This window comes from Hevea brasiliensis, chromosome 1 (assembly GCF_030052815.1).
Source record: "Hevea brasiliensis isolate MT/VB/25A 57/8 chromosome 1, ASM3005281v1, whole genome shotgun sequence".
NCBI lineage: Eukaryota > Viridiplantae > Streptophyta > Magnoliopsida > Malpighiales > Euphorbiaceae > Hevea > Hevea brasiliensis.
In genome coordinates this window covers 112660996-112683327 of record NC_079493.1, presented here as the reverse complement: position 1 = coordinate 112683327, position 22332 = coordinate 112660996, and positions in this window count along the sequence as shown.

Below are 22332 nucleotides of genomic sequence, written 5' to 3'. Positions count from 1 at the left end.
CAAAATTAACTAAATGAACAATATATATTCAAATGGTTATAACTTGGTGTAGAAAGGTCCAAATGACCTGATTTTTAAACTATTGGAAAGCTTAGACATATTAGAATAACTTTCATGAAGAATACAAATCCAAATTCTGATCATAACACATTCAAATTGTTAACCAAAGTTTATCTATCAAAACTGCTAGAACCAAGAATTTGCCCAGAATTTTGGACAATGACCAATCCGGCCAGCCATAGTAAAAATGGCATAACTTGAGTTAAAAAACTCCAAATGGAGTGATTCAAAAGAGGAATTAAAGTTAAGACATTAAGAAACAACTTTGATAAAGAAAGTTTAGCCAAATTTTTACTGTAGATTGGTCCAATGGAACAGTAAATATAGGTAACCAAAACTGAAAATTTAGAAATTCTTTTGGGAAGCCTTGAATTGCAATTGGTAATCAACGCTAACAAAATTGTGACTCAAAATGTGATATGACCATGAGTTTAGAAAAGTTATACCTATTAAATATGAAAAAGTCATCATTTTACATAATTAGTCAAATGAATAGTAACCACTCTAGCCATGAACACAAAGATGAGTAAAATTAAATATGCAAAGTTTAATTATTGGATTAATTATTAGAAATTGTTTGAATGGATATTGAAACACTTTAAAATTATGTGTTTCAGTTTGAAAGAAACCATCCGAGGAAGAAGGAAAAAAAAATTGGATTAGATTAAGACAACCAAAGAGGTTTGTGCACAACTAGTCTTTAATTTATAAATGTTTTACATATTTTGAATGATTAAATGATTTTATTGCCACATGATTTATGTTTATCAAGTTATGATTTATTTCAACAATTATTGAAAATTATTATGGTACGAATGAATGTGATTTGCATGGAAAATATTAATTATTGAGATTGGCACAGAAATGATTTGTATTATGATTATATGCTCACAAAAAAAAGAGCAATGAATTTTTTTTTTTTATGTTATTTGATATCTCACTACTAATGCTCGACATGGTTATTATCCGTCCCTTATTTATTGAGGAGACACTGGTGTTAGCTTTGTTTTGAATACCATAGTACGTGCACATTGATGATTTGATCTTCCTCATATAAGAGGTTAGATCTAAGTTGAAGATGACTCTTTTGGAATTTAATTTGTTATGGTGTTAAGGATGAAATGTGCACAATTCAATCTCCCCTACCATAGGGAGTGAAAATAACTTCGAAGATGGCTCTTACCGTTTAGTCTTGCATTAAGTTAGTGAGAATAAGAATGGATTTGAAAGTGAGAAATTGTGCTTCCAAAATGATATTTTATGCACAAATGATTTAAAAGAGACTATTTATTTTCGTTGGTTTATATTTTTATGCTTTTCCCTATTTTGTAAAATTTACTATCTGTTCCCATAATTTAATGGGAACATTTCAAATGTCCATTTACGATTTGGCAAATTTTAATTATTGATCACTGTCATTCAAATAAATGATTTACAGTATTAAAAATGTTGATTTGGATTTTATGAATTATGATGAAATTGAATATTTCTAATCTTTTTGTTATGATTTTGTCAAAGTATAGTGTATTGCATTTTTAATTATTAGTTGTGTACCACTGAGTTCACTGCTCAGCAATAGTTTTGTATGCTGTCGCAAGTGAAAGGAATGATAGAGCAGCTAAGTGAGATCACTGGAAGTTGTGCCTTGGAGACAGGCTGGGATTATTTTTTGGTATATTGTAGGTATACTCTTATGTATTAGATTTTGATGTAATCATATAACTATTTGTATGTAAGTACATTTGAGCAGTTGTACGAACTCTTTTGTAATATTATTTTTGGAATATAATCAAATGCAAATTATTGCAACATTAATTTGAGATTTTATCACCACACTAAATTTGAAAATGCATTTGTTTTGTTAAAATCCCTTGTAGTATATTTAATAGATTATCGGTAGGCAAAGTTCGGTAATTTATTAGGTATACTACGGGATCATGTCATACATTATAGAGGGGTAGGGTGTGACACTTAGGTTGATACAGAACAAAGCAACAGTATTTTGTGACAGCCAGGTGCAATACATCTCATAAAGAATCAGATTTACCATGAGCGAACTAAGCACATTGATGTTAGATATCACTTCATTCAGGACATTGTATCTTAGGGGATTGTAATTGTGCAGAAAGTCTCTACACATGATAATCCAACAGATATGATGATAAAGGGAGTTCCAATCAACAAGTTTAGGTATTGCCTAGACTTAGTTGGTGTTTGTAGTGTTCAATAATGCCCTTATGAGGGCATATGGCAAAATAAAGTGTTTGTGGTTATTTTGTTGATGATTAAGGGAATTCAAGCCAAGGGGAAGAATTGTTACTTTTGTGGCTTGAATTTTGGATATATTTTTTATGGACTCGAATTGTGACCAGACTAGAAAGTTTCGCCTTGCCACCCAATTTGGATAAAAAGTGAGATCTGTGGTAGTAGCGGAGGGCACGAGCCAATAGGGATAACTATTGTAATATTCTACCATTTGAGGTAGAGTTGTGAGATATTTGGAAAACATAATTAAGTTAGGGTTTGAGAGTTCTGAGTGATTGTATCTTGCTCTTTTCATCATAGTGAAACTTTTTATCTTGTCTTGCCCATGGACGTAGACCTTACGGTTGAACGACGTTAAATTCTGTATTATTCTTCTTCTCTTTTCTATACTGTATGATTGTGCGATTTATATGTGTGCCTTAGATTTGCGTACTTATTATAACAAAATTGTTGATCTAAAGCTTTAGAAAACAATTTTAAAATACCATAATATTTTGAAGTTAATCGAGACTAGCTTCCACAAAAAAGAATCATATCATTTACAAAAAATAAATATGAAATTATAGGCCTATCATAATAAATCTTCAAAGGGTTTTTGTTTTTGTGCTAAATTAATTTTACTTAATTTGAGAGTGTCAAAAGCAGATATGGCCTTTTTCGTATATGAGAGTTGGATCGCGGGCGTACCACGGACGCTAACATCCCAATTGTGATGTGTAAATGTGTTGTTCTGACTTCCAATTTGAACAATTAACAAGAAACAAATGACCGAACTTTTCCTTGAGTTCCTTGGCTCTACTAGGATGCGCTTCGTCAAGATCTCTACTTGTATCAACTTTGTGAATTTTGAGAAAATGGGATTGGTTATTGGAAAATTGAATGATTGCTTGTGTATAAAAGAGTAAATGTTATACTTGAAAAGTAATGGTTGTTCATAGCTGATTGCTTTGAAAAGTAAATCTATACAGAAAGAGTAAAATTTGTACTTTATTGAAAGAGTAAATTACTTGCTGAGAAAATATAAATAAGTGCAAAAAGTGTAAATAAGATCTTTAAGAAATTGAAAAACTGAAATGGAAATATTTGCAAAAAATTATAAATTAGCTTGTTAAAAAATTAAATAGCTAATTTGCATGAACTAGAATATAAATAGGAAATTGTAAATTGCATTGAGAATTGAAAAGATTAATTACAATGATGAAAATATTTGCAGAAGAATTAGAAAATGATTGCTTGAAATAAAAAACAAAAGGTTGAATTAAAACTGATGCTAGATTGAAAATTAAAGAAAACTGTTAAATTATAAAAAAAAATGCTAAACTAAAAAGAAAATTAAGTTAAAATATTGCTTCTGTCAGGTGTTGATTAATTGATTGATTGACTGTTATCTTTAAAATGAAGCCTAACACATCTATTTATACACAAAGTTACTTGGTGACAAAGTTTGCTGCAACAGAAATAATTAATTGCATTAGCTTTGCGCTTTGATTCAATTGCTGCACCAAATTTTCTCCTACAAAAATAACTTGAATTTATCTACAAATAGTTGCCTATTACCTTCCACCACTTTTTCCATTTGTTGCAATAACTTGTAACCACCTATCCACTACTTCCTCATCTGTTGTAACCATTACACCATTTCATCCATCATCTGATACCTATTATTTCCTATAGATATTTGGAAGATACCACTGATTGTAGGTTTTTTGTCAATTTGAATTATGAGTAAGGCTAAATAAGTAATTTAATTTAATATTTTAAATTCATTAATTAATTGAAGTCTAAAAATATTAAAAAATTTGTGTGTAAACAGTTACATATATATTCCATAGCTAAAGTGTCCACACATTAAACAAATAAATACGAAGATATAAGATTGCCTTGACAAATGCCTTTTGAGGGGATAAAATGATCAATTAAATCCCCATTTCATATAATTGATATATTAGAATACTTTATACAAGCTATGTTATCATCTGTCCATCACATAAAAGGACCCACTTCATGAAGAGTCCACTGAACGGAGGACCAAATGACATATATCTTTTAAAATTATTTATAATATAAAATAATAAAAAATTAATTTATATTAAAATTTTTTACGATTATTTTATTTATAAATATAAAAAATGTTGGCGTTGATTCGAAATTTCAAAACACGTGACAATGGTGGGACCTGCTGATCAATGTGACAAAGTCATCAGTCTTCATCTTTTCCTCACAGCTCACAAGAACCACGATATAATGCTCCATTTGGCACATACACAAGGCGCCACCATTTTCCACATCAAACATTCCATATTAAATTAACATTAAAATATAGTTTAATTTATTATTATTTTTTTCATCATTTATTGATTTAACCTTTTTTATATAAATATCAATAGACTGAATGTATGGCTCTTCTGATCTGTTGATAAGTGCTTGAGTTGCTTTTGTAATTGCTGAATTTGAGTGTGAAAACCAAGAAAAAAGAAAAGAATTTGTGGCTAATTTATTTCATGCTTTTTTGGTTGTTTGGACTCCAAAAATCTACAGTAAAAAGGCTTTTAGAGATTGAACAAAAGAACCAATTTAGGACAAGTTAATCCCTATGGAACCATGTGTTATATTGTGGATTAGCAGTACTATCATCAGGTGTTTGAGCTGATGGATTTGATATATTTTTGGCCAAATTTTGACTTTGAAGAAGAGGCATGATTTGGGCATGCCATAAGAGATAGTTGGAAGATGTAAGTTTGATGGGTAGGAATTGTGATGGATTCAGCAAAGAGAGATGAGAAGTTTAATTAGTTGCAAGCACAATGGCATTCGACATGTTGCTGTCAGGCGATGTTGATGCCCTCTGATACCATGTAAGCACTCGGCAATCAATTGAATATCATTACACTATTGGAGAAAATTTATACATCATATACAGTTATAGATTGTTATGGACTAGATTTTTTAAGTTGACTATAAGACAAATAATACAAGGAATATAGAATACAAGTGGGACTAGAATTGTGTGCCGATAACTCTATCAAAGGATATTGATCATGTTCTTCATTGTTCTAAAGTTGCAGCATGTTGGGATGTTTTGGGTCTTCCTTTTAATTTGTCAGATGTTTAGGATTTTCATTCTTTCTTGCAAAGGGTGGTACCTATGAGAGATGATATGCTTGTGACCCATGTGGAATTTGTGGGCTCATAGAAATTACTTGATTCGGCAGCAGGTTTTAAGTTCTCCTTTTGGGATTGTTTCGTAAGCTCTTCAGTGTTATCGGATTGGGAGGTTGCCAAGAAGGGTAGAAGATGTCTTCTCCGTGGTCATATTGATGTAGTTGCGTATGTTGTGTGATGGAAACCTGAAAGGGCTATGTGAAATGCAATTTTGTTGAATTCAATTGCATTGATTTTGGTGGTGTTATTCAAGATCACATAGGTCTTTTAACGGTTGCTGTGTCTAGTTTTTTTTTGGGTATGCAATCTTCAAAAGAGGCGGAGATTTTAGCCCTTTGTAGCCTACTTCAATAGGCAATGCAACAACAGTTGGTTAATTTTTGTTTTGAGATTGATTCTTAAAAGGTTATGCATGCTATCAATAGTGAGGAAGAAGATCTTTCTGAATGGGGTGTCCTAATGTAGATTGTAAGAACTTTTTAATTCAAAGGAATGGGTTTTCTCATGTTTAGTTGGGTAGACAAGCGAACAAAGTGGCTCATAGTCTTGCACAGGCTGCTTGTTCTTATGCTAGTCCTACAATTTGGTTTGAACCTTCATATATAAAATGTGTTATTTGATGCTTTTTTCTTATATATATATATAAAAAAAACACTCTTAACATGAGAGATAAAATTAACAAAAATTTATTAAAATATAATTCAATAAATCAAATAAAAATATATTATTTTAAAGAAAAAAAAGAATTTAATGATAATTTTTATTAGAAATAGCAATAGATAGGGTATCCCAAAAATTACCTTACTCGAATCTAATATCTGAACCCGTTTAATTTTATATTTTTTAATTAATAATATACATTGAGACCCAATATATGGATTTAAATACATATATCCTAATCTATGTTCATACAACTCTAAAATTTTCACATTAGTTTCACTAGTCAACCATATAATCACATAAATAATATAAACTACAAAGATTAACTACTATCTATATGTGTATCTTATTTATAAAAACTAATTACTGATAAGGATAATGCTATATGAAATCAAATTCTGTTGTTCTATTGTACCTAATCCAGTCTTACCCTTATAACAATTGTTATCATTTAACTTTTATGTATATCCTATAGGGAGTGTATAAGTATTGTTGTACCTTTCACATTAATTAAGAAGAGTTTCATTTAACTTCTTTGCTCTGATGTGTGGGGACTATCTTCAGTCCCATCTATGGATGGCCATCGTTATTATGTCATTTTCTATGATCATTTTAGTCATTATTGTTGGATTTATTTCATGAAGTGAAAATTTGATGTTTTTCCTATTTTTACTAGATTTCATCATTTGGTTGAACAGTATTTTGGGCTTCCAATTAAATGCTTTCAAGCTGATTGGGGAGGGGAGTTTCAATCTCTAACAAAATATTTACAGAACCATGGGATTGCATAGCATGTTCCTTTCTTGCACACATCTGAACAAAACGGTTGAGCAGAAATGAAACAAAGTCACATTGTTGAATTTGGCAGAGCCCTTCTCCATCATTTTGGCGTTTCCCAACTGTATTGGAATCATCCTTTTGATACTACGGTTTGCACTATAAATCGCCTTCCTTTTGCCACAACAGCTCCAAACACACCCTTTGAAATATTATTTAAACAAAAACTAAATTATAATGAACTTCAGGGTCTTCAGGTGTTTGTGCTATCTATGGTTGAAACCATATGCCAAAATAAGCTTTCTCGTAGATCTACTCCTTGCATTTTTCTTGTTTACAATAAAGTCCATAAGGGTTATTTTTGTTTCGATACTGTTTCTTCCAAATTATTTGTATCAGGTCATGTCTTGTTCTAAGACCAGGTGTTCCATTATAAAAGCACAAGTGATGGTTCTCTTGCAGTTCATGGTTCGCGCATTCCCACTCCATGCCAACTCATGACTCACACCTCACCACACATTACTCGGGTTGGAATCCTGGGTCCATATCCCACCCATAATCCACCACAAACATCACCTAGCTCATTACCTCCTTCTCAACCTGATTCTCTATGTGTTTTCTCTCCACTTCACAAGTCATCATCTCCATCTAGTCCCACGTCAAATACCAACTCATCAGCTCAGACCAAACCAACACTAATATCCACCCCATGTTAACTGTAACATCCTGAATTTCTGAGTTCTGAATAGTACTATTTTCAGTCCATGAATAGTACTATTTAAGCCAGTTTGAAGACTAAAAATGAAATGAAAATAAATGAAAATAAGCAGTATAAAAATCAAAGTGACTATCGGGTTACGGACTTAAATATCATTATTGAAAAAGATTGACTATAACCCGATGATGGGCATTTTAGTCATTTGACACCTAGAGTTGACTTTTGACCAAAATATCAATTAAATTAAGTGAAATTAATGTAATGAAATATAAAGAAATTTTGATGAAAATTCAAATAGAAATGTGTACTTGAAAGAAGAAAAGAAAGGAAATAAAAATTTAATTTTAATTATGACATAAGCATGACCATATGATGACTTAATTAAAAACAAATTAGAATAAGACACATATATAAATAAGAGACAAATTTAATTAATGTATTCTTGTCTTCAAAAGCCTTCATCTTCTTCCTTCATCTAAGTTAGCCGAGCCATGCTTTAAACCACCTTTCACCATTTTCAAACATTCAAACTTCAATTTCCATGCAATTTCACCCTATTTTTCCATAGCCACCAACACTAAACTTTGTTATTTGATCTTGGTGAAGAGTTTGGAATCAAAAAGAAGTAGAGAATTGGAGTTTTGGCAAGCTTGGAACCCACATAAGTGAGGTTAGTGCAAATTCTTATCCTCCATCTTCTTCTAACCTTGAAATTAAGTAGAGTTATGAAGAAATTAATTGGAAAAATGAAGAAAATATGCATGAAGGAACAACATAGAATTTTGGTCAGCTTTGGTGGTATGGGGCTTTGATGGTTTTTGATGAAATTAAACTTGTTTACTAATGTTATTAGAGATGTTTGCATGAATTATGATTGAAGTTACATGTGTTGTTTGAAGTTAGGAATTGTAGAAGTTAGGGTATTGAACAAATTTTGGGATTTGATGCTATGATGTACAATTGATATGTTTGAGGTCAATTATTGACCAATTGATGTGTGTTGGTTGTGATTTGAAGTTGGTTGTTCAGTTGAATTAAAGAATTGGAAGTGTGACCTTAGTGCAGGAATTCTAAACCTCTAAGTTCAGTGTGTTTATGTGGCTATAAATAGAGCTACATTACTCCAATTGGTGTGAGGCTAATTGGAGATTAAATCTAAGACATAACACTAGAAATGTCATGAAGAAAGCTTGCTCAGAAACTGACCATAACTTGCCCAAAAAATTGGCTTGAATTCGGATGTGGCATTCTAGACCTGGACAGAATGACCATTTGAATAGTGCTCAGTAATTTGAGCATAACTCAATCTAGGAAATCCCAATTGACCTGATTCTTAAACCTATAAACTCCTGAAACATAAGAGAACATTTCTTATGAAGAACGCAGAGCCCAATTATGAACCAAACCCAACCAATTTGGTAGAAACATAGGAGAACATTTCTTATGAAGAATGCAGAGCCCAGTTATGAACCAAACCCAACCAATTTGGTAGACCAAGTTAGTCCAACAAACCTAATCAGAACCAAACCTGACCTAGAAATCTTTTTCAAAATACCCAACCAGTTATGGCAAAAATGCCATAACTCAGCCTACAAAACTGCAAATGTAGTGATTCAAAAGTTAAAATCCTCATAAAACCTAAAACTACAACTTTGATGTTTTAGCCAGAACCTAGATCCTAAAGGAACTGAGGGAAATTGTTAGGACAAATCAAGAACTGAATCATAACTCCCTGTAGAAAACTCTAATTAGGATGAGCCAAACTGATCTGAAAACTTAAGAAATAGATATAATTTTGGCTTAGAAACCCTACTCAAATTCTGAGTGTAAGGACCTCAAATATGAATTGCGAAGACTAAACTAAACCTGAAATCCTAAATGTACAGGGTTTATGAGTCTTAGTTGGTTAAATTGCCATAACTCACCCTATACAGCTTTAAATTTAGAAATTCTTGAACCTGTGTAACCATGAGACATAGCAGAACAAGTCATATGAAGAACACCTTGCCAAATTATGGTTGTAACTTGATCAAATGGCTTGACAAAATTGAGTTCCAGAATATGTCAGGTTCTGGAAACAGTATTGGCCAGTGGACTAGTATTTGAAAAAATGACTATAACTTGAGTTACAAATCTTCAAATTGAATAATTCAAAAAGAAAATTAAAGTTAACACATAAAGGAATAACTTCCATGAAGGAAGTATGGCCAAAAGAACTATGTATCTTGGCCAGATTGCTACGGGAATTTAAGGCACAAAATTTGAAATTCATGAAATATTCAAGAATGACTTGAAATGTGAAATGTATACTGTAACACCCCTCACCCGACTACAGTGTAGCCGAGCAAGGTGTGCTACAATCGGTGCCGAAGCACCCTAACTTATCTTACTTTATTTTTTTTTTATAATTTTGAACTCGTTTAATTTAATATTAATTATTTTTCGACGGAGAAACCAGTGGAGTTTTCCCTATTTTGTTATCGTTTGACATATTTCAATATTCACCTGTTTGAAATTCAATAATATTTTCAAAATAAAATCTTATCCATGCTAATCATAATTATCTCATCAATCATTCTCATAGTTTTCTCATATTTCAAATCTCATCCATACATTTTAATTTCATAATCATTTCCATACTCATATCATCATTTGAAAAATCATTATGTAATTCAAATCTATACTCATTTGTACAAATTCATTCATGCTCCATTCTTATAGCAAACTTCTCAAATTTGCATTAATTTATATCATTTGCAATAATTAAATAAATCCTTAATTTACATGATATACAAATTAATTACAATTTGCTAATTTATATTACAATATAAGAAATAAATAACATACACAAAATACATGATATGCTTAATGTGAGCCCTATCTACATGCATTGCTGAGGAGGTGACAACCTTGAACGCTATGCAGATCAGAACTCCAAAATCTCTGTTTAGTATTCACTAGGCTTTAACTTCAGTGCCTGCGCGAGGAAACAATTCCATCGCGCTAAGCATTGCTGCTTAGTGGTGCAATAATATAACAAGGAAATAATATACAAATAAAGATAGAAATAAAACATAATTCAAATAATTAAGATTTATTTATACTTCACATGCGGTTTCTAAAATTTAATATGTTTTATCCTAATTTAGTCTTCTTTGAAAGTATTTATTTGCCAATGTACAGTAATAATGTACAAAGAAAAATGATTTGAAAATAATAAATTTATGCTTATATTATTATATAAGCACATTTGTAATATTTATTTATGTTATAATTTTCTTTGCTAATCTTTTAGCATTTTCTCTATACTTGCTAGGTTGTCTCAGATTATTTCATAATAAGTAAATTTTGATATCTGTCCAGTTCATTTCGATTCTTTCTAATAAATAACTATCCTAATTTATTTTAGGTCATCTTACTCATTTATTTTATTTAATTTCTAATATTTTTAATTGCTAATATTCTTAACTTATCTCAATAAATTTCACTGCCCAAGTAACCTATGACAGTGACTAAATCGATAAGGGTCGTTGGCACCGACACCGCGTGCCTCGGGCCGTCATACCATGGGACGCAGAACGTCAACCACGTATGCAATCGGATGGCTAAAAGCCATGATAACACATAATGGGGCATAAAAGCCATGAATGTTGGCATAAAGCCATGGATGCGGGCATGAAGCCATGAATACAGGCATAAAGCCATGAATACAGGCATAAAGCCTTTCGCAGTAATGCTAAAACAATACCCTATTGGCATGCCAAACTATCCAATCTGACACACATGTCTAGGCAATACAAGGGCACATAATATCATTAAATATTAATATATTGTATTTTATGACTTTATTATTTCATGATAAATTTCAATTATAATTCATACATTCATTTGATCATTTATATGATCACAATTCACATCAATTATCCTTTTATACCATTGTACTCAAAATACTTCTCCTCTCTACAATAATGAGAACTAACGTCTCATTCATAAATTAATATGGTTCATTTATTCATTCATTATGTTATTCATATTGATCACAATTCTAAACAATGGTTCACATGTACCATTGTATTCAAAACATTCTTCCTTTCTCTTATAAATAGAACTAATGTTTCATTTATATTTTCATGTGATTCATTTATTCATTACAATATTTATATGAATTCATAACTCCTACAAGGTGTTATTATCTTATTTGTAATGGAAACATAAACCCTAATCTAAACCTCATCCTATTTATACTCAACAATCCATTTAGTTAAATTTCATTTCATACATTCCTTTCTCATTTATACATTCAAAAATCTACTTATGTAATTACAAATTTTATATTTCAAGTTGAGTTACTAATATTTTATGAATTCCATTTGTAATGGGCATATAAGCCCTAACTATCTATTTACATCAATTAGGTAACTTATTTATCATGTTTCAAGTAATCCATGAAAATTTCATGGATTTCAAATTTATGCTCTTAATTTCCTTTTAACAATTTTGACTAAGATGCATAGTCCACATTTGTCATACAATTCTAAGCATTTAAGCTTAGAATTGGTTCTAGGTCTTCATCTTAATTTGCTAATCATTTTGATTACTATTCACCTTACTAGTCAACCAAAATGTTGACTTTTTCATACATAATAAATTTATTGAACCTAAGTTTTCAAATATACCACATTTTGCATTCAAAATTTGTTGGAATTAATCTCCAAATCCATTTCCAAGCTTAGCACTAAGGGGGCAGAAATTTCAGATTTTGTGCCCTAACTTCACTGTTCCATTAGGGACTGTTATATTAAGAATTTGAGGAAATGGTAAACATAAAAGTTGTTCCTTATTTTGTCTAGTTGAATTTCTTTTTTTAGAATCACTCTATTTGGAGTTTTGTAGCTCCAGATATGGTCCAAAAACCACAGCTGGCCGGATTGGAAAAACTGCAGAATTACCAAATCTACAGTACAATGAACAGTTACTGTGACTGCCATTTGGGTTAGGTTCTGGTCATAATTTGGGGTAGGTTTCTTCATGAAAGTTGTTTGTCTAGGTCTTAACTTGTAGCTGTAAAAATTTCAGGTCAATTGACCATTTCTACAGTGAGTTATGGCCAAATGAACAGTTACTGTTCATTTGGTCATTCTGCAGAATTGGCTTGCAGGGTACCCGGATTGGGGCCAACTTTTGGTCCACTTGCTTTGGTCTTTTGAGGCATGGTTTCTTCAGCAAAAATGTGCCATTATAAGTCTAGTTTCATGTCCAATTGGCCAAACACCAATTGGACCTACACAGCCAAAGTTATGGCTGTCTAAGTGGGCTGGAATCACAGCCTCATTGCTGCTGTCACTAGGCAGCCTACACATTTCACTTTGCCATGCATTAGTTCACTTCAAATTATGATTAACTTGCCTCAAATGGTCACTAATTGACCATTAGAATGTCCACTCACAATTTCATAAGCAAACCCTAATTTTTGTTCAAGTCTCCAAGTTCTCAAAGTTTAATTTATACATTAACTTACAATTTCAACTTAAATCATGTCCTTAAACATGAATTGAGTGAGAGAGAGTATAAATTAGGCACTAACCTCTTGTAGGGTAGAATTTTCCAAGCTCAAACTTCACTTTCTTTCCTTTTCTAGGCTGCCAAACACTTTCCCAAGATGAGTGGACAAGTTTTAATGAAGTGAAGAAGGGATTTTATGGTGGAACAAAGAGAGAAATGGAGCTTGAATGGAGTTTAATGGTGGAACCTCTTCTCTCTCTCTCTCTCTCAACGTTTTTTAGGCTGCCCAAGGTTGAAGATGCAGATTGGTTTTTCATATTTTTGGTCTCTTTTATCTCTTTTAATGAGTTGAACAAATTGTGATTGGTGGAGGAAATTTAAATGACATCATATGATGTCATAATTAGCATTTTCTTTCATTTTCTTTTCTTCTTTCCTCTACTCATTTCCAATTTAATTTTTAGCAATATTTATTCATATTTTATGTCATAATAATTATTTACTCAACTGGACAAGTCGGCCAAAAATCACCTCTGAAGGCGAAATGACCAAAATGCCCTCCGTTTGGCTTAACGGGTCAAAATTGTCTGTACCGATTGAAAAATTTTTTTGAATATTTTCTTGGCATTCTAATGCCATAGGAACCTCAATGACCCTTCTCTGGAGTCCCAAAAATTATTTTATGAATTTTTCCCCGGGTCTAGGGCTCCTCGTTGCGAGAACCGCAACTTCCCTCCGGTTACCCATCGCTTGGGCACTGGCTCATTTGACTTGGTTGTATTTTATTTCTAAAATTTTTACTAAATTTTTCTTATTAATATTTGAGTTAATTATGGTTCCTGACTTTAGTTTAAATATTTTTCCGGACATTCTAGCTGTTCGGACCGACACCGGTCACCGGAACAGTAGAATGTACGGAGTTGCTACCGAGAGGATGTTACAACTCTTCCTCTCTTATAAAAATTTCGTCCTCGGAATTTACCTGACATAAGCAAACGACGAACTGCTACCTCTTTACTTCTACACCTTTCCGTGTTATCATACTTTACTTTCTCCTTAGTCTCAATCCTATCATTAAACAGTTATGTACTCATCCTTTTTCATCTTAAATACAGTCTCCTTCTCCTCTCCATTCGCTATCTCATTGTCTCTTCACTCTCTTATTCCATACCTTAACCTAAAATAAACAGGAAATACAGATCTGCAATAGTGTTACCTCGACTTTTATGAATGCCATGCATGATATGCAGTCTATCTAGGTCCAGAAACGCCTAAACCGCGCTCTGATACCACTAAATGTAACACCCCTCACCCGACTACAGTGTAGCCGAGCAAGGTGTGCTACAATCGGTGCCGAAGCACCCTAACTTATCTTACTTTATTTTTTTTTTTATAATTTTGAACTCGTTTAATTTAATATTAATTATTTTTCGACGGAGAAACCAGTGGAGTTTTCCCTATTTTGTTATCGTTTGACATATTTCAATATTCACCTGTTTGAAATTCAATAATATTTTCAAAATAAAATCTTATCCATGCTAATCATAATTATCTCATCAATCATTCTCATAGTTTTCTCATATTTCAAATCTCATCCATACATTTTAATTTCATAATCATTTCCATACTCATATCATCATTTGAAAAATCATTATGTAATTCAAATCTATACTCATTTGTACAAATTCATTCATGCTCCATTCTTATAGCAAAATTCTCAAATTTGCATTAATTTACATCATTTGCAATAATTAAATAAATCCTTAATTTACATGATATACAAATTAATTACAATTTGCTAATTTATATTACAATATAAGAAATAAATAACATACACAAAATACATGATATGCTTAATGTGAGCCCTATCTACATGCATTGCTAAGGATGTGACAACCTTGAACGCTCTGCAGATCAGAACTCCAAAATCTCTGTTTAGTATTCACTGGGCTTTAACTTCAGTACCTGCGCGAGGAAACAATTCCATCGCGCTAAGCATTGCTGCTTAGTGGTGCAATAATATAACAAGGAAATAATATACAAATAAAGATAGAAATAAAACATAATTCAAATAATTAAGATTTATTTATACTTCACATGCGGTTTCTAAAATTTAATATGTTTTATCCTAATTTAGTCTTCTTTGAAAGTATTTATTTGCCAATGTATAGTAATAATGTACAAAGAAAAATGATTTGAAAATAATAAATTTATGCTTATATTGTTATATAAGCACATTTGCAATATTTATTTATGTTATAATTTTCTTTGCTAATCTTTTAGCATTTTCTCTATACTTGCTAGGTTGTCTCAGATTATTTCATAATAAGTAAATTTTAATATCTGTCCAGTTCATTTCGATTCTTTCTAATAAATAATTATCCTAATTTATTTTAGGTCATCTTACTCATTTATTTTATTTAATTTCTAATATTTTTAATTGCTAATATTCTTAACTTATCTCAATAAATTTCACTGCCCAAGTAACCTATGACAGGCTGACTAAACTGGATAAGGGGTCGTTGGCACTGGACACCGCGGTGCCTCGGGCCGTCATACCATGGGACGCAGAATGTCAACCACGTGTAACACCCCAAAATTTTAAATTTTATGAGCATTTTTGGTATTTTAATTTTATTTAAATTTTAGGAATTTTTTTAGATTTTTCGGATTTTAAAAATCGGGTTCGATTTTTCGAAAATATAAACTTTGATGATTTTTAAAAATTAATTTAAAGACCACGTGGCAAAACTAAAAATATATTTGGAGTCTACGTATTTTTCTGAGTTTTCTGGAATTTTTTCGGAATTTTTGGACCTCGTTTTCGGTCCCGAGGCAGAGTAAAAATTTAAAATTTTGTATTTCGAATCGAATCGGCCGAATCGAACCGGACCGGATCGGACCGGTCGAATCGGACCGGTCGAATCAGACCTGTCTTCTTCTCTTTTTCTCCTCCCTCCCGCGCGCGACGACCCTCTCCCCTTCTCTCTCTCTTTTCTCTCTCCTCCCTCCTCCCCTTGCCGCGCCGCCGCCTCCCCTGCGTCCCCACCTCGCCGGCGCCCCACCTCAGCCCTTCCCCACGGCCGGCCGCCGCCTGGAACGCCAGAAAACGGCCTTGGAAGGGGCAGCGCGTAGCGTCTTGCGCCGTTTCGTCTTCTCCGGCCAAATCCGGCCGATCCGGCCACCAATTGGACCGGGTCTTGTGTCTAAAATCATCTACTCGGCGAGAGCTTTCCATAGACACCAAGAACGCCGAAATCCATCCAGCGGTTTGTCCGATTTTTGCTCGGGAAGATTTTAGCCCATTTCGACTTTGGGGCTAAATTTCTCGAAAACCGTGAATCCCACGAGAAAACCGAGGCTACCAGCACGCTCCACTCGTCGAGAGCTTCAGAACGACATAAATTTCGAATTTTTCCGACACCGTTTTTCGGTGGGTCCCACGGAACTTCGCAGTATTTTTTCGAGCATTTAATGAGCTTAGAAAATTCTGAAAAATTTATGTACTAACCCCCGTGTTATGGGCTTCGTGTAGGTATCCTCGATTCGCGGAAATTCGACGATTGGCCAGTGCGCAAATTTGGGCGAACGGACCGTTCTGGAAAAGTCTCCGAATTGGACCGAGGTTTTGGCTAGCCCCCCATTGTCAGACGTCCCGAGCGCGTTCCCGAAGTCGGAATCGGCAAAGGTAAACCCGAACCTTATTTTTACGTAATTTTCTAGTGCTTAAATAGGATTAAAAATCCGTAAGATATTCGTGGTAGCTTAGAAAATTACGATTCTTTTTGCAATAGCTTAGTAATATTGCTAAGGACCGCGGGGCAAAGTTTTAGAATTTTTAGAGCTGATTTGGGCAGTTTTTGCAAAAATGGTCAATTATAGGGACTAAATTGAAATTTTACATATTGTGATGGATGATTGATTTGATGGGCCCAGGAGGGGCTGTGTGATGTGATTGAGTTGTGGATATATGGATTGTGAGTATAGAAGTGTGTTTTGAACCCTTTTGCAGGTTGGGTAGGTCCTAGGTATAGGGGAGACTCTGCCGGATTTTCGGCACGACTTAGGACGTAATTGGTCTTTTTCTTTGTTTGTATTGAGTCAGATTGTATTAAATAATTGTAATATAATTGTCAGGTGAGCCGGGACAGCCTTCTTCCTCCGCCCAGCCGCCACAGTGATTGTCGTCAAGTCTGTGAGTAAAATATTAATTTTAATTGTAATTTCGATATTATTATATGTTCAACATGCCCATGCATCACTTATATGCATATATTTATGTAGTTAAACTCTAGGCACGATTTATGATGCATTGATAAATGTTAAAGTGCCATGATGTTGTTGTGGTAATTTGGAGCAGTGTGCGTGCGTTGGCGTGCGTGTGATGTGGTGTGGACTATGGATAGGACGGGTAGTCACGGCTTGAGTTCTTCGCTGGGACCCGATCCTTCGAGGGGTAGTCACGGCTTGAGTTCTTCGCTGGGACCCTCGATTTGGCTTATTAAGCGAAAGTCTGGCTTGACTTCTTCGCTGGCACCAGGTTGGATTTAAGAGAGTCAGATAGGGATCAGCTCCCATATGTTATGGTTGATGCTACAGGGTGCGTGAGTGCTCCAAATTACCTTTTTGATGTTATGATGTGAAAATGATGTGGATGTTGCATTTCACTCTACAGGGTGCATTAGTTTTAGATAGTTATAGAGATTATGGTTAAAATTGATATTTTACTCTCTGAGTCGACGCTCACTCTGTTCAATATTTTTTCAAAGCTACAGGAGGATTTTATTTTGGTTAACCTGCTTTTCTCCTTCGCAGGTTGTTTATCAATATTTGTGTAATTTTATTTACTCCTAGAGATTTCCGCATGTGTTAGAAGTATTTATTTGATTATAGTCTGTAATATTATTATCATGTTGGACCTGTAAACGTATAATGATATGCATGTTTGATGGATTGGATGAGGGAGCTGAGCTCCCATTTATTATTATGTTGATGAGTACGTGGAGGGTGAGCTGAGCTCCCCAATTGACTATATATTGTGTTTACAGGTCGGGTGAGTCGAAAACTCCCCGTTGGTAAGTCCATTTTATGGCCGGACTCTGTCCGTTTATTTTCTTGAAATTGGGCCCAAATGGGCCTTAGAGTTGGGTAAATGAATAATTAAGGCTTACTACGGGCCTCAGGGGCTTTAGGCTGGCCCAGGTCCTAGTGCCGGTCCGGCCCATAGGTTGGGTCGTGACAAATGTGGTATCAGAGCTTAGGCTCCAGATTCTTAGGGAATGTTGTCTAAAGTGTTGGGAAGAGTCTACTAGGAGTCACATGCGGAAAAAAAGGGTCCACATTCGTCTTTCATTGTCGTCTTTGCTTCTAGTTTCTGCTTCATATATTGTGTGTAAATATGAGTCTATAGAGCTGTGTAATGTGCAGTTTTGAATTTTGTGGGCTAATGCTGCTGAATTTCAGGAAAATGCGTAGAAGCGAGAGGCGCCACTTGCACGAGCAGATGTGCCTGACGAGGTGTCAGCACAGGATGAGGCGCCTCCCCCGAGGAGGCGGGGTAAGAGGCCTAGAGCTGCTCAAGTAGAAAGCGGTGCCCACGCTCGAAACAGTCTTTCATGGCACAGGGTCCCATGGACCCCATGGCAGCTACTCTAGCTGGATTGCAGAGGACCATTGATATGATGGCGCAGTATATGGTCCACCCTCCACAGCAGCAGCAGTCCACCGCACCAAGAGAGGAATCTTACAAATAGATCATAAATTTCAAGAAGTTGGTGCCTGGTACTTATGATGTGTCAGACGATGCATATCGATTTTTGGATTCTATGACGGCGAGCGAAGTCTGATTGGTGATAGAAGGCGATAGAGTGTATGCAGCATGTCATGGGGCCTATGCCTAGACAATGGATGAATGACTACGTGTTACCCCGGATGGAGGGTTTGACATGGGCTCGATTTGTGGAACTTTTATCAATCGGTTTGTGCGAAAGCTTGAGATCGAAGCGGTGGGCCTTTGAGGCCTTAAGACGAATGGCGGTGCGTAGCGAATATGCTCTGCATTTACGGAATTGAGCAGATATGCCCCTGCAGCAGTAGCTACAGAAACTATGAAGGTGAAGAGATTCCTAAAGGGGCTTGACAGGAGGTATGCGAACCTAGCCATGATGTCTGATCAGTCATTTAACGTGGTAGTTGATCGAGCTAGACAGATAGAGATCAACTATGCTGCGGATGACAGCGGGAGAGCCAAGAAAAACAGAGCAGAGGGTTCCTCAGGTGTCCCTTCCATGGGTACTCCAGACAGTGGTGGCCAGAATAATTACAGAGGAAGAAGTAGGAACAAGAAGAATGGTTTTAGACACAAATCTCGAGGATTCAGACCAGGGTACGGATCCAGCAGTGGTCACAGTTCAGGGTACAGCAGTTCTGGGTCTGGTTCAGGATCCTCCTTGGCACCTTGTGCACAGTGTGGAAGAGGACATTCAGGACCTTGTTTGATGGGATCAGGAGTATGCTTCAGGTGTGGCCAACCCGGTCACTTTGCTAGAGAATGCCCCGTTTTCAGTGAGCCACAGATGGGGTCACAGGGTTCTGTTGCAAATGTTCCTCGCCAGTTGTATCCGGGTACTTCCAACATGGCAGTGATCGATTCGATGTATGAGGCCGAGGACAAGGGGGACATGGATTTGGAGGCGGTCAGAGGTAGAAGTCGATGTCGTGGTTCTACCACTCAGGGTAGGGGTCAAGCTCGGGTTTTCACCCTGACCCACCAGGATGCTCAAGCTTCCAATGCAGTTGTGGCAGGTATTCTTCTGGTCTGTTCTTATGAGGCTCGTGTTTTGATAGATCCGGGTGCTACGCACTCATTTGTCTCCCCTGTGTTTGCCATGAGGTTGGGTAGAAACCCTACAACTTTAGAGTGCCCTTTGTCAGTAGCTACCCCACTTAGTGACAACATAGATGTAGATATGGTTTTTCCGGGTAGCCCAGTAGTAGTGGATGGAAAGATTCTCCCAGCAGACTTGGTTCCTCTACCAGTAATGGATTTTGATGTAATTTTGGGGATGGATTGGTTGGCAACTCATTATGCCACTTTAGACTGCAGGAACAAAAAGGTGTATTTCCACATACCTGGTGTGGAAGAGTTTAGCTTTGACGGTGACAGGAGCGTGGCTCCATATAACTTAGTGTCAGCAATTAGTGCTAGAAAAATGTTGAGGCGTGGATGCCAAGGGTATTTGGCATTGGTGAGAGATACATCTGTAGAAGGTGTCAGCATGGAAAATGTTCCTGTTGTTAGAGAATTTATGGATGTCTTCCCAGAGGAGCTTCCAGGGTTGCCACCAGGAAGGGAAATAGAGTTTTGCATTGATGTTGTGCCGGGTACAAACCCCATATCGATGCCACCTTACAGGATGGCACCAGCAGAATTGAAAGAGCTGAAGGAGCAACTACAGGAGCTTTTGGACAAGGGTTTTATACGTCCGAGCACTTCACCTTGGGGCGCTCCTGTTCTATTTGTGAGAAAGAAGGATGGGTCATTGAGGTTGTGTATCGACTACAGACAGCTGAACAAGGTGACTGTGAAGAACAAGTATCCACTTCCTCGGATCGATGATTTGTTTGATCAGCTCCAAGGAGCTAGATTCTTTTCCAAGATAGACTTGCGATCAGGCTACCATCAGTTGAGAATCAGGAATGAGGACGTGTCCAAAACGGCTTTCAGGACAAGATATGGTCATTATGAGTTCTTGGTGATGTCTTTTGGACTCACTAATGCACCAGCAGCCTTCATGGACTTGATGAACAGGGTGTTCAAGTCATTTTTGGACCTTTTTGTCATCGTATTCATAGATGACATTCTGGTATACTCTCGGATCGAGGAAGAACACGTGTGGCACTTGAGGATGGTGTTGTAGACGTTGAGGGAGCACCAGCTATATGCCAAATTTTCAAAATGTGAATTTTGGCTAGAAAGCATCTCATTCTTGGGACACGTGGTTTCTAGTGACGGCATTCAAGTGGATCCCAAGAAAATTGAAGTCATGGAATCGATTGGCTTAGGCCTACAACAGTCACTGAGGTGCGAAGTTTTCTGGGTTTAGCTGGCTACTATAGGCGTTTTGTACAAGACTTCTCCAGGATAGCGGCTCCCCTAACTAAGTTGACCAGGAAGAATGTTCCATTCATTTGGACAGATGACTGTGAGGTGAGTTTCCAGAAGCTTAAGGAGTGTCTAACCACGCCCTGTGTTGACACTACTGTGAGTGGTGAAGGATACACTGTATTGTGACGCCTCGAGTTGGCCTAGGGTGTGTCTTGATGCAGAATGGAAAGGTAGTGGCTTATGCTTCAAGGCAGCTGAAGAGGCATGAGCAGAACTACCCCACCCATGATTTGGAAATGGCGGCTGTAATCTTTGCACTAAAGATCTGGAGACACTATCTGTATGGTGAAGTGTGCGAGATATACACCGACCACAAGAGCTTGAAGTACATCTTCCAACAGAGGGATTTAAACTTGAGACAGAGGAGATGGATGGAGCTTCTGAAAGACTATGATTGCACCATCCAGTACCACCCTGGAAAGGCCAATGTTATGGCAGATGCCTTGAGCAGAAAATCTTCTGGCAGTTTGGCGCACATTTCAGTAGAGAAGAGACCATTGATTCAGGAGGTACATGAGTTGATGGATCAAGGTTTAATCCTAGATCTTTCAGATGAAGGGGTATTGTTGGCTCACTTTTCGTGAGGCCAGACTTGAGGGACAGAGTTAGAGTTTCCCAGCACAGAGACCAACAACTGATGAAGATTATAGAAAGAGTACAGCAAGGTGAAGGTGGTGAGTTTGGATTTGCCAATGATGGCGCCCTAGTGCAAGGTTCTAGGATATGTGTGCCCGATGTGGACAACCTCAGGAATGAAATCATGCGAGAGGCACACTGCACACTGTACAGCGTCCACCCAGGTTCTACCAAAATGTACCATGATGTGAAAGATAGCTACTGGTGGAATGGCATGAAGAGAGACATAGCAGACTTTGTGTCCAAGTGCTTGACTTGTCAGAAGGTGAAGTTTGAACACCAGAGACCGTCAGGGAAGCTGCAAGAGCTCCCTATCCCAGAATGGAAGTGGGAAATGATCACTATGGATTTTGTGACTGGGTTGCCTCGTACCACGCGAGGATAT